This window comes from Mustela erminea, chromosome 18 (genome assembly GCF_009829155.1).
Source record: "Mustela erminea isolate mMusErm1 chromosome 18, mMusErm1.Pri, whole genome shotgun sequence".
NCBI lineage: Eukaryota > Metazoa > Chordata > Mammalia > Carnivora > Mustelidae > Mustela > Mustela erminea.
In genome coordinates, this window is record NC_045631.1 from 28,139,688 (window position 1) to 28,153,798 (window position 14,111).

The following is a 14,111-nucleotide window of genomic DNA, read 5'->3' on the forward strand; positions in this document are numbered from 1 at the left end:
AGTGTCCTGGGATCGAGTCCCGCATCGGGCTCCTTGCTCGGCGGGGAGTCTGCTTCTCCCTCTGCCTCTGCCTGCCATTCTGTCTGCCTGTGTTCACGCTCTCTCTCTCTCTGACAAATTAAAAAATAAATAAATAAATAAAAATAAAAATAAAAAAATAATTACGTAACTGCTTTTGATCAGTCATTTTTCTCTTAGTCACATTTTCCTTAAAAATTATGATTAACCATGAAATTCACAACTTCTTTGAATACTATATGCATACGAGATTTCACATTTGGGGGAAATTATTACTTTGTGATTTTTTCTTTTTTTTAATTTATTTGACAGACAGAGATCTCAAGTCGGTGAGAGGCAGGCAGAGAGAGAGGAGGGAGCAGGATCCCCGCAAAGCAGAGAGCCCGATGCGGGGCTCGATCCCAGGACCCTGGGATCATGACCTGAGCTGAAGGCAGCGGCTTAATCCACTGAGCCACCCAGATGCCCCTACTTTGTGGTTCTTAAAAAAAAAAAAAAAAAAAAACAAGTTGAAAGTTTGTGGAATTCAGAATAATTGAATTAGGTGAAAAATTTCTTACTGCATACATAGCTAAGTATCAGATGCAATTTAAAAAAAACACTGTAGTGTCCACCTGTAATATTTGAAAACACGAAAGAAAAATGTGATACCAGTGAATAAAACAGAAGAAATTCAAGGGTTTGTCCACAATAGCCCTACATAATTGTCCCCTGTAAGATGTAAGAACAGTTTGCACCTCAACTCTAGAAATAAACACTCAGTGAACAAAATTAAACGGTCCTGGATGCTAACCTAAAATTTCTGCAATACAAAGGAAAGAAAAAACTACATTCCTATTCTAGAAATATGGACAAAATATGTACTTCAACAGATCAAACACATTATCCAAGATAAAAGACGTATTCATAGTTTCAATTTTAAATAATTCTAAAAAGGGAAAATTTCAGCAACCTGATGAGAATTTTTTCCCTAAAGAAAGGACAGTTCACTCACAGAACTAAACCGATATATACTTTCCATAACCACATTAATAAGTCATGATTACTCAGCCTTAGAGCAGATGTGGTGGTTCCCAGCAAAACAGACACAAATAACTCAGCTTCTTATCCTTTGTTCATTCTCAAGAGCCTGTTTAGCCTGTACCTTGACCATTTAGTTTAAACTATGCTAACTATAAGAAACCTCACAAGTTCTTTTTAATTTTATAGGCTGATGGTTCCTAAATGTAACTGAGTTGACTGAAATAAATATGTTTACAGAAAAAAATACAAACACCAAAACTAAAAAATGGTTAATTAAAATAATTTTTAAAGGTTACACATATTCAATCTACCTCTTAAGTTTATTTTCAAAACAAGTCCCACTGCAATGTATCAAATATTAAAGAATCACATTTTAACTATACCAAATGAAAAAAACAAGGGATAAAGACAAACAGCTACTGTATAAGCAGAAAAGGCTATCTGGACAGAAGGCTATCTGGACAGAACCACCATGAAATACATAAAAAAGCCTCACAGTGTACTAAGCAGGAGGTTACGCTGTCCTGTGAGTATGCAGATATTGATATATATGGGTTAGAGGTCCTGGCCTTTGGTTAGGGGGTTTCTGAATCAGATCATGAAGTAAGTGGTACAGACTTTTACATCTCTAGTAATCTAGAAAACTGCACAAAGCATATGGAGCAATTCTTTTCAGGCATTGTATCACAGGCAGTACATGATTTCTGACTGCTAAAAGAAGGGATACAAATGAGGAAACCCTATGATGACTCTGGCTTTTCATTTGTAGACACATTTCATGTCTATAGCAAAATCCAAAGAGAAAGAAAGAACCCAAGCAAAGCAAGGTGGTCTTGGGGCACCTGGCTGGCTCAGTCTGAAGAGCATGAACTCTTGCTCTCGGGATTGTTGAGTCTGAGCCCCACAATGGGTATAGAGATTACTAAAGATAATAAATAAACAAAGCATGGTGGTCTTGCTGAGTTCAGAAGCAAACCTGAGTTTAGGGAGGCTGAATAGCTTAACTCTGTGGGACAGATACTAATGAAGAGGGAGCGATGCAGAGAAAGAACTCTAGAAACACACACAAGGTCCCCTTGAGATTTTAACATACAAAGCTGCTTTGCAGGTAAGCGTGAGATTCCATTAGGCTAAGCAAAATACAAGCCATGGGAAAACAACTAACAGGGAGTTGTAAGCTAAACAATTCCTAGAGTTCACACAGAACTAGAAAATACTTGTACTTTAACCAGCTAAAGTGGAGAGACAGCATTCAGGGAAGACCTTGGGGAAAGAGCCTAGAGTAACAGTTACTCCAGATAGCCATAACATGTTTTTTAAAAACCCTTAAACAGGGGCGCCTGGGTGGCTCAGTGGATTAAAGCCCCTGTCTTCGGCTCAGGTCATGATCCCAGGGTCCTGGGATCGAGCCCCTCTGCTCAGCAGGGAGCCTGTTTCCCCCCTCACCCCCTACCTCTCACTGCCTACCTATGATCTCGGTCTGTCAAATAAATAAATAAAATCTTTAAAAATAAATAAAAACACTTAAACAGGTCAAGCCGATCCATAGGTAACTTAACTGCTCACCAAAACAAAAAAAAAATGATGCTCTGTAGAGGAAGACAACAAAATCCATATAATCGGCAATATAATACATGTTCAGCATCTATTAAGAAACAACTAGATCTGTGAAGCATGTAAATATGACCCATAACTGTAAGAAACATTAGTCAACAGAAACAAAAATGTCAGAGATAATGGAATTAGCAGACAAGAACCTAAAAACAGTAAATATAAATATGTTCAAGGATTTAAAGCAGCAATTGGCAAACTTCAAATACGGACCAAATCTGACCCACAATAGTTTTATGAAGTTCAAAGAACAGCCATGTGCATTCATTTACAAATTGTGTCCGGCTAATACTGTGCTACAAAAGCAAAACTGAATAGCTCTGAAAGACACTATAGTTCACGAAGTCTAAAATATTGAAAATATGGCCTTTTACAGAAAAAGTTTGTTGATACCTGATTTAAAGGAAAACATAAACACATGAGGAAAGAAATGAAATTATAAAAAATGGAACTTCTAGGGGTGCCTGGGTGGGTCAGTCGGTTAGGCATTTATTTGTCTTCAGCTCAGGTCATGATCCCAGAATCCTGGGATCAAGCCCCATGTTGGGCTCCCTGCTCCGTAGAGAACCTGCTTCTCCCTCTCTCTCTGCTGCTTCCCCTACTTTGCTATCTGTCAAATAAATAAATAAAATCTTAAAAAAAAAAAAAGAGAGAGAGACTTCTAGGACTGAAAATAAAACACCTGTATAGAAAAATTCATTGGCTAGATTACCAATAGATTAGAGGACTGCAGAAGAAACTATTAGAGAACCTGAAGATAGGAGAATAGAAAAGTATCTAAACTAAACGATATAGAGAATAAAGGCCATGAAAGAAATAAACCTCAGTAACCCATGGAATAATAACAACCAGTCTACTATACATGTAACTGGAATTCTAGAAAGAGAGAAGAAAGTGTGTGTTAGTGCGGAGGAGTGTGTGCAGAAAAATAACAATTGGGACGCCTGGGTGGCTCAGTGGGTTAAAGCCTCTGCCTTCGGCTCAGGTCATGATCCCAGGGTCCTGGGATCGAACCCGCATCAGGCTCTCTGCTCAGCAGGGAGCCTGCTTTCTCCTCTCTCTCTCTGCCTGTCTCTCTGCCTACATGTGATTTCTGTCTGTCAAATAAATAAATAAAATCTTAAAAAAAAAACTATTAAAAAAAAAGAAAAATAACAATCCACCAACTCACAGATCTAAGAAACTCCACAAACCTGAGTCAAGACAAATACAAATTAAAACTTAAATCACTGAAAATCATTATAATCATAATATAATCAAGTTGTTATAACTCAGTAATGCTGAGAAAATCTTAAAAGCAATCTGAGGGATGAAAATAAATTATCTACAGGGAAATACAGATAAGACTTCTAGTCAGAATAATACAAACCTAAGACAATGGAATTATTTCTCTGAAGTGCTGAAAAGGGAAAAAAAAATCTAGAATCCCAGGAAAATATATTTAAAAAATGAAAGTAACATTAAAAACATTTTCAGACAAACAAAAGCCAAAAAAATCTGTTCTACAAGATGAAAATTTTAATGTACACAAAGGAGTTAAAGAGTTCCTGAAATAATACAAGACTTTTCTTCCTCATTAAAAATCTCTTAAAAAATATCTAGCTGTCTAGGGGAGCCTGGGTGGCTCAGTGGGTTAAAGCCTCTGCCTTCGGCTCGGGTCATGGGATCAAGCCCCGCATCGGGCTCTCTGCTCAGTGGGGAACCTGCTTCCTCCTCTCTCTCTATGCCTACTTGTGATCTCTGTCTGTCAAATAAATAAATAAAAAATCTTAAAAAAAAATCTAGCTGTCTAAAGTAAAAACCACAGCATATGTAAAAGTAAAATATATGATAACACCACCATATAGTATGGGAAGAAGAAGAGAGAATATACTATTGCAAAGCAGTTATATATACTAAAAAAAAAAAAAAGCTCAGTCCAAAAAAAAAGGATAGAAAAAGGATAAGAAATACGTAGGACAAAGAGTTTGAGGATACATTTAAACCCAGTCATATTGACAACTACATTAATTATAAATGTACCAAACATACAAATGAAGGGCAGAGAGTGTCAGACTGGATTAAAAACAAGACCTCAGTACATGCCATCTATAAGAAGCCCATTTTAAACATCAAAACCCAAAAGTAAAAGTAAAGGGATGAAAAAAAGATAACCCATTTAAAATAATAAATAATATGTAGTGGCCATATTAATATCAGATAAAGTAGGCTTGAGTACAGGGCATATTACTAGAGGATCCATAATGACATTTCATAATGATAAAAACACTAATTCTCAGGAAGTCAGAACAATCCTAAGTGTGCAGGCACTTAATAACAGAGTGTAAAATACATAGAGCAAAAACTGACGGAACTGAAAGGACAAATAAACATCTCCAATTACAGCTGGAAATTTCAATATCCTTCTTTTAGTAGTTGATAGAACAATTAAATTGACAGCTAGTATGGCTACAGAACACTTGAACAATATGGAACACTCCACCCAACAATAGCTAAACCCATATTCTTTTCAGGAACACATGAAACACTCATCAAGATAGACCGTATGATGTGATAGAAAATGAATCTCAGGGCATTTAAAAGAAAGTGCCATGCAGAAAGGTACAGATACAAGGAGCACTACCTAAGGAAGAGTGGCAAGTGAAGGTTCTTGATGGTTATTATCTCCAGTTAAGGTCAGCAGCCTTTAACCTATAAAGTGCTAATCAAAGGAAGCTAAAAAGCTACATCCAGCCCAGGTTGTTATTCTCTGTCAGATAAAGGTCTATAAATTCCCTAGAGATCAAGTCAAAAGTAACATTCACTAACTGTACTCATAACCCCCAAGAGTTCCTAATTAATGTCAATAGAAGTTCCTGTCAATGATAAGGAGGTTAAATTTTAAGATTGAGGGGCGCCTGGGTGGCTCAGTGGGTTAAAGCCTCTGCCTTTGGCTCAGGTCATGATCCCAGAGTCCTGGGATCAAGCCCCGCATCGGGCTCTTTGCTCTCAGCAGGGAGCCTGCTTCCTCCCCTCTCTGTCTGCCTGCCTCTCTGCCTACTTGTAATCTCTGTCTGTCAAATAAAATAAATAAAATCTTTAAAAAAAATAAATTTTAAGATTGAAATGAAAAGTTACACTCTCATCAAAGAGGCAAGTTTTAGTTTAGTTTTGTTTTTAAATAATTCAGTATAGTCATTCTAAGTGAAGTCACCTCAATAAGTTCAGCTATTTGTGACATATCAGACATCTGGTTTTGTTTGCTTCAGTTCAAAACCTCATATATCTAGTCTCATGAGATGTATGACATTATATTTTCCAAAGTTTTGACCATGGAATACTTTGCCTTGTTCAGGATAAAAGATGTTTGGTTGGCCAGGGAATAGTATGTCTGGGTGAGAGCAAAATCATAGTTAATTTGGGGGTAAAATTTCTTATAAGAGCAGATATAGGTATTTGTGGAAAAAGTGTTTTAACTTTTAAAATATTCTTAAGATAAGATTTAAGTTATACTTCTACAATGTAAACTCTTTTATGAGTAGTGTATAAAAGGAAGTTTTAGTGATTGAAAAAGATTTAACAGAGATACTTCTATGAGGTCAATCTGTACTCTAACTTCAGGGATAGTAATAAACCGAAAGCTCTGAGACAAATTATTAAAGCCCGAGAATGAAGTCCTGGTACTGCAAACACAAATCAGGGTTTTTGCAGGGAGGGTGTGAGATACTCATGTTAACCACTGAAAAAAAATATATTACTAAAATGACAAACTTGTATGTGCACTGCTGCTTCATTTAAAAAAAAAAGAGTTTTCTGTTTTTGAACTTAACTGTTGGATTTACTTGGGGGCTTTTGTTTCTTTTTTCTGTTTTTTTTTTGTTTTGTTTTTTAAAGATTTTATTTATTTATTTGACAGAGAGATCAGGAATAGGCAGAGAGAGAGAGAGAGAGGAGGAAGCAGGCTTCCCGTGGAGCAAAGAGACCGATGTGGGGCCCGATCCCAGGATCCTGGGATCATGACCTGATCTGAAGGCAGAGATTTTAATCCACTGACCTGCCCAGGTGCCCAGGGGGCGGGGGAGGGCTCTGTTTCTTGCAGAGCCATTTTTTTTTTTTTAAAGGGAATACCTAAAATGGTCATATTAGTTAATTATTAGCCTATTCAGGCATAACTCTTTATTGACCAAGATGAAGAATATGATATTACATTAAAAGTGCAGTATGTGGGGCGCCTGGGTGGCTCAGTGGGTTAAAGCATCCGCCTTCAGCTCAGGTCATGATCCCAGGGTCCTGGGATCGGGCCCCACATCAGTCTCTCTGCTCAGCGGGGAGCCTGCTTCTTCCTTTCTCTCTCTGCCTACTGGTGATCTCTGGGTCAAATAAATAAATAAAAATCTTTTAAAATAAATAAATAAATAAATAAATAAATAAATAAATAAAATCTTTAAAAAAATAAATAAAATGTTTAAAAAAAAAAGTGCAGTATGCGTGTGCAAGAGTTTTTGTAGGGAAGATAAGGGGACAGACATTCTTCACCTTAGGCAGCTCCCTTAGAACTGATAAAACATTCCTAAAGACTAGAGCTGTTTGTACAACATCTGTAATGTCAATTCATAGCCTAATCCATCATCCATACACAGAAGTCAAGTGAGATCCCAAAGGCAAAACTTCCAATTAGTTTTGTCTGGAAACTTTAGGGCAAAGGTAATAAAATCAAGAATCCTGTGCTGATTCACTGGGAAAACATTTGTTTGCCACACTCCTTCACTAAGGAACAAAAGGAGTCAGTGGTTAGTCTGGAATGTGATTCATTAGGAATATCTGGGTGATAAATAAATGAAAGGAGATGACAAATGGTTGTCTGTACAACTTGCAAAACCTTTGTTTTCTTTAAGTCTGACGTTTAGGGGACTTCAAAAATGCCTTTGTAAACAGGAATTCTACTTCTCAAATTCTTTTAATCATTGCTTTTCTTATCATAGTCAGAAAACCACTTACTTAAGGTTATGGTGTACAATAAATCATTCTAGAAGGCTAGAGCATATAACTATTAATTCTAAATGTGCACAAAAAAGTTTAACTAGTGTTTATATTATTTTTGTGAGGAAGGTCCCAAGTTTACAAATTAAGTCTCTGGTCCCTCTCTATAAAATGTAGCATCACTAATGCCCAAGCAGTAATTTGGATATTAATGTGGGTTTGTTTTCTGAAAATGCTAGTAACTTACTGAATATAATCAGACTTCTATCTCACATTCCTCATTTGATGAAAAGCCTATTAGTAGTCGTAGTAGAAATAATAATAGTAATAATGCCTGCACACCTTAGGTAACCACAAGAATATAGGAGATTCTTTTTTTTAAAAAGGTTTTTTATTTATTTTAGACAGAGTGCCTGCGTGTGCACAACTTGGGGGAGAGGTAGAGGGCGAGAATTTTCAAGCAGACTCCTGGCTGAGCATGGGGCTTGATCCCACCCCCAAAAGATCATGACGGAGCTGAAACCAAGAGTCAGATGCCCAACTGACCGAGCCACCCAGGTGTCCCTATATGACATTCTAAAGCAAAAAAGTGTTATGGTAAGTATAAAACTGCTAACCAAAACAAAAAAATGTATAGTAAATTCTGTAGTTCAAGACCCCAAGTTGTAAGGACATGCTGTTAAAGTCATTTTTATTATACTGAAATAATCCATAAGATATGTTTCCTTTTTTTTATTTAAAGATTTTATTTTTACATAATCTCTACACCCAATGTGGGGCTCAAACTCACCACTCTAAGATCAAGAGTTTTATACTCCGCCCACTGAGCCAGCCCCATGCCTCCAGACATGTTTTACTTTTCTTTTCTAAACCTAAGCAATTTTTTAAAAAGATTTTATTTATTTATTTGGCAGAGAGAGAGAGATCATAAGTAGGCAGGGAGGCAGGCAGAGGGAGAGGAGGAAGCAGGCTCCCTGTTGAGCAGAGAGCCCGATGCGGGCCTCGATCCCAGGACCCTAAGATCATGACCTGAGATGAAGGCAGAGGCTTTAACCCCCTGAGCCACCCAGGTGCCCCAACCTAAGCAATTTTTTATCAGAAAGTTGATTTAAGTGTTCAGGAGAAGTGGACCACATATTTACAGAGAACTTTAAAAAGGTTACCATAAATTGTTTAAAATATCTACCCAACACGGCAGATTTCAGTTAAACTAAATCTCCTCACCTTTCTTTTAAGCACACATTAATAAACAGTGATTTAAGGGCAGGAAGTTATCCAGTCTATGCATACCCATTTTATTTTGGGAAACCTGGCCCTGTCTCCTGGAGACCCTGGCTTCTTCTTTTGATGTGGTGATATAAGAGTTAATAGATGAATCATTCCTTGGGGAAAGGCAGGGAAAAGAGCTGATCATGCCTTCATCAAAAAAAGCACAAACAGACCTTTTCTAAGGGCCTGTTTGGTTTTCCCGCAAGAGCCCTGAATCACTGCATACTTATAGACAGAGTCATTATACCTATACAGAGCAGTATCAAGTTATACTAGAATCCTACTTTTGCCAATGTCTCCCCTGTTTTTTTCTTTTCTTCTTACAGAGGGAAAGACAGGTGAGCAAGAAGCAATAATCAGAAGTGAAGCAGGAAGAAAAGTAAAGAGGTTGGCTAACAATTTTTTAGAAGAATTATTCTACCTCATGGCATTAAACAATTACTATAATATTTCTTTTACTGAACCTACTTCACAATTTCATTTCAATCCATACCCATGTAGTTTTCCAAGTAACATTTACTTTAGGCATTAAACAGCCAACAGTCATAAAGTGTAAAAAATGTCTACATTTAAGGAAAAAAACAGCTTTTTAATAGCACACTACGAAGTACTATATACGTACTATAAAGTAATTACTTGTTCCTTAAAGGAAACAGGGCGCTATATACAAAAGGTTTCTATAAATATTCAATAGCAATCAAGAGGTCAGATTTTTTTAAATGTACAATTTTTAGCACATACTTCAGTGATGAAATAATCCTAAACTTTAAAGTAGAAATAGGCCTCTAAATCTTATACTAAGGCAAATATCTCATAATTAACTTTATATTTATTTTATAACAAAAAGAAAAATATTTTTTCTATTATAATGGCTACATTAAACAAATAATCCATTAATACTATTCAAATTGTAATGCCTTGATGTTATAGCTTCTAATAAAACCTGATTTGTCCACATTGAAATGAATTGTTCCAAAGCTTTTCTATATCCCAACTACATCTAGACAGGGCAACTCTAATATTTTCAATATGTGAGTATCTCTCTCATTCTGATCCCCAAAGGTGAGGGAATTCGATGGTTAAAATATATACAACAAAGGGGGTGCCTGGGTGACTCCGTTGGTTAAGTGTCTGACTTCAGCTCAGGTCATGGTCTCAGGGTCCTAGGATAGAGCCCCTGTTGTGCTCCCCTGCTCAGCAGGGAGTCTGCTTGTCCCTCTGCACCTCCCCCTGCTGGTGTTCTCTCAAATAAATAAAATAAAAATTTAAAACACACACACACACACACACACACACACACACACACACGACACACCAAAGGGCAAAGTTATCTGTAAAATATATTCAGCCTTCTCTTTATAGCTCAATATTTGGTTCCTTTTACCATTATTCTTGATAGGTACTGTTTCCATTAGACTTCATTTTCTAGGAGCTGGGTTTACTTGAAAGGCATAGGTTTATTAAGGCTTTGTCCAGGAAACTGCTCCACCTAGTGCCAAAACTGTTCACATATCACATTATCTGAGACCTTAATTCTTGCCAAAGGACACATTCTCTTTGCTATTGTTAAACACAATAGAATTTATATATCGTAAATGGCACTTACAGTTTACAAATTGTTCTTTAATCACCTACTTGTAACATGGTGAATAATAATGTACGTGCATATAAGGAGCATGTCTAGGATATATTTCTCATTATCAAGTACCAAAGTTCCTGTTTATGTTACCCTGGTTGATTACAGGATTATGAATCATATTTTTCTAGTAATGGGAAGTAATTCTACAGTGGCTACTGAAATAACCCATCAGTTTTCCCAATTGTTTATAACAATCTAAACTTCACCCATAAATTACTTACTTTTCAAAATGACTGCAATGTTGAAAAACAAGTATTTAATAATTGCACTCATCAATGATTACAACATGAAGTAAGAATTAAATCTTGCTGTCATCAGGCACATCATTTGAAAAAAATTTCCCCACTTTCCTCTTCACGCAAAGTTAGTTTATTTTCCCTTGATGGTTTTCTAGACCATTCAAAGATTTGCACAACTATACTCTCTTCTAAAAACATGATGTTAAGTCTAATATTATGACCTGGAAGAGAGAAGTGGTGATTCTTTTTTTTTTTTTGGCAAAGGGATGAATAAATGCATATGTCCTGTAAAAAAAATCCTTAGAAGGTGGCTAGGTCACTAACCCTGTGAGTTAGAGCAAGGGTTAACAAACCATAGCCTGCAGAACAAATGCAGTCAGGCCACCTGTTTTTGTGAATAAAGGCTGATTAGAAAACAGTCTCATTCTTTTCCACACTATCCATGGATGCTTTCTCACTGCAATAACAGATCTGAGGAGTTGCAAAAGAGACTATATGGCTGAAGATATTTATTATCTGGCTCTTTGCAGTGAGCTGTCTAGCCCTAGGTCAGACCATTATTAAGGTGGAAATTTTGATTCATCCAAATAGAGATGCATCAAAGAGGTTAACAGCAGCAACATTACCTTCATTAACTTGTTTTTACTCTGGGCATAATTTCCACTAGTAAATAAGCATTCCTGGATCACTCATATTCTAAATCTTCTGAAAGGAAACCCGCTACATGCTTGTTAAAACTAAAATAGATTTGTTAATGGATTTCTGAAAATGAGTATCCAAGAGAAGAGTGCTTAGAAGGCGCAATCTGAGAAAAATCTGCCAGCTACAGAAGGCTTTTTACATCTGATCTACTTTTTAAAAAACATGAATAAAGTAAATGAATGAAGTAAGTAGCCTGCAATACTTGTCAGGGAAAATTCATCATACAAAGGAACAAAAAATGCCTGCATTAGAAATAAAATTGGTGCTCCCTTTTTTTTTTTTTTTTTTAAAGGATTTTGTTTACTTATCTGAGAAAGACTGCACAAGCAGGGTAAGTAGCAGGCAGAGGGAGAGGGAGAAGCAGCCTCCCCACTGAGCAGGGAGCCCAATCTGGGGCCTGATCCCAGGACCCTGGGATCATAACCTGAGCCTAAAGCCTGACTGAGCCACCCAGGTGCCCCTACAAATGCTACTTAATTTCTAATTTGTTATTTAGTAAGGATACTTTTCTTATATGAAAAAATAACATGGCTTACTATACAGACATACCAGAGATCGTAAGCATGCTCATATACACTAAATGAAAAACAAAAGCACATTTTAAGTCATTCATTGTGCTGGTGTTTATCTAAATTTAAGTAAATTTAACGCAAAGAACATAGTACAGTGTTGTTTATAAACCAGAGAGTAAATGTAGTTTTATTTGCTGGGGAAATAAAGAGGCTGTAGTGATGTTCAATACAAAATTGTTATGCAAAGTAAGAAAAAGCCATATACAGATTAGGTCATTTTTCATCAATAGTCGTAACAGTCAGACATTTGGGACAGCCAATAAAGGAAGCGCAATGATTCTGCCTTATTCTGCACACTCCCCAGGATTTTTCAAAGCTTTTATTTTATTATTATTAACTTATTCAACATATATTTATTGAATACCTAGTATGCATCAGATACTATTCTAGATACCAGAATACAGCAGTAAGCAGGATAGAAAAAATTCCCGTCCTTAAAGAGCTTATACTGCAAATATTTGGGTTTTTTTTAGAGGGGAAGGGGCAGAGGTAGAGAAAGAGAGAATCTTAAGCAGGCTCCACGCCCCGTGTGAGGCTTGATCTCACAATCCTGAGATCATGACCTGAGCTGAAATTAAGAGTCAGATACTTAATTGACTTAACCATCCAGGTGCCCCAAGAGCTTATAGTTTAGAAGTGAAGCTCATACTTTAGTATCTGTATTTTATAGCATATTAGGTTTTCTTATTTCAGCTACTTGCACTTCCATACACAATTCAATCCCTCAAATTTGAAACCCTTCCTACTGTCACTGCTTTAAATTAGGTAATTACTACCTTTCACCTGGACAGCTGTCTTCTAACTGGACTCATTTTCAGTTGCTTCCCCACCAAATCTACCCTCCACACTGCTGCCAGAGGTATGCTTTTTTTTTTTTATTTTAAAGATTTTATTTATTTATTTATTTGTCAGAAAGAGAGAGCACACAAGCAGGCAGAGAGGCAGGCAGAGGCTGAGAGAGAGGCAGGCTCCCCACCGAGCAAGGAGCCTGATGCCTGGAGCCTGATGCAGGACTCAATCCCAGGACCCCAGGATCATGAACTGAGCCAAAGGCAGCGGCTTAACCCACAGAGCCATCCAGGCGTCCCCAGAGTTATGTTTCTAAAACACATGTTAAAACTTGTCTGAAAAACTCTTTACAACACATAAATTCCCTAGTCTGATGTTCAAAGCTTTTCACAATTTGGCACCAACCTATTTTCTTGTATGAGTCTTCTCTCCATTTCCAAAATATCCTACTTTCAAGTCTTTGCATTCACTGTCTTTCCCTCAACAAACCCATCTTCATGAACTTTTCCTACTCTTTCTCCAAGAGAATTCCTCCTTATTTTAGGGGTCCCAAACAATTTATGAATATCACTCTTAGAGTACTTACCACAATATCCTGCAGCATAATTATTTATGTAATAGATATCTTCTGCTCTATATATCCAGTTCCTTTTGTAATTCACATAGTATTTCAGAGTGTTTTGCACTAAGTAACTGTTCAAGCTTTCTGAAGTAAACTGAATTACTAGTGATGATTTTATGAAAGAATTCTTTTTTTTTTTTTTGAGAATATATAAGACAACCCATTTGCCTACAGTCTTAGTTTGAAAGTCTCAGAAAAATGAATGTTATCGAAATGAGTATTTCTGCTTTTAGGAAGTAATTAGATGTCAATTTAAAAGAACTATAGCAAGGGTGCCAGGCTGGCTCAATTGGGAGAAGCATGCAACTCTGGTTCTCCAGGTCCCATGTGGGGTGTAGGGATTACTTAAATAAATAAAATTTAAAATAAAATACAATAACTACAGCAGATATTACTCATATGTATGTAGGCAAACGGACTATAAAATTCTTTTTTTAAAAATATTTATTTATTTGAGAGAGAGAGAGAGAGAGAGAGAGAACACATGAGTGGGGATAAGGGGCAGAGGGAGAGAATATCCACACAGACTCCTGCTGAGCCAGAGCCAAATGTGGGGATCAATCTTAGGACCCAGGGCTTGATCTCAGAACCCATAAGATCAGGACCTGAGTTGAAAACGAGAGTCAGATGCTTAACCAACTGAGCCACCCATGTACCCCCAGACTATA

The 14,111-nt window shown here is 36.9% G+C and overlaps 1 protein-coding gene across 4 annotated transcripts in view; it reads right to left on the bottom strand.

Annotated features, from left to right (window-relative positions):
* The window catches only part of VMP1 (vacuole membrane protein 1), a 141,253-nt gene that overhangs the window by 86,786 nt on the left and 40,356 nt on the right, over positions 1-14,111 (bottom strand). The window lies entirely within an intron of this gene.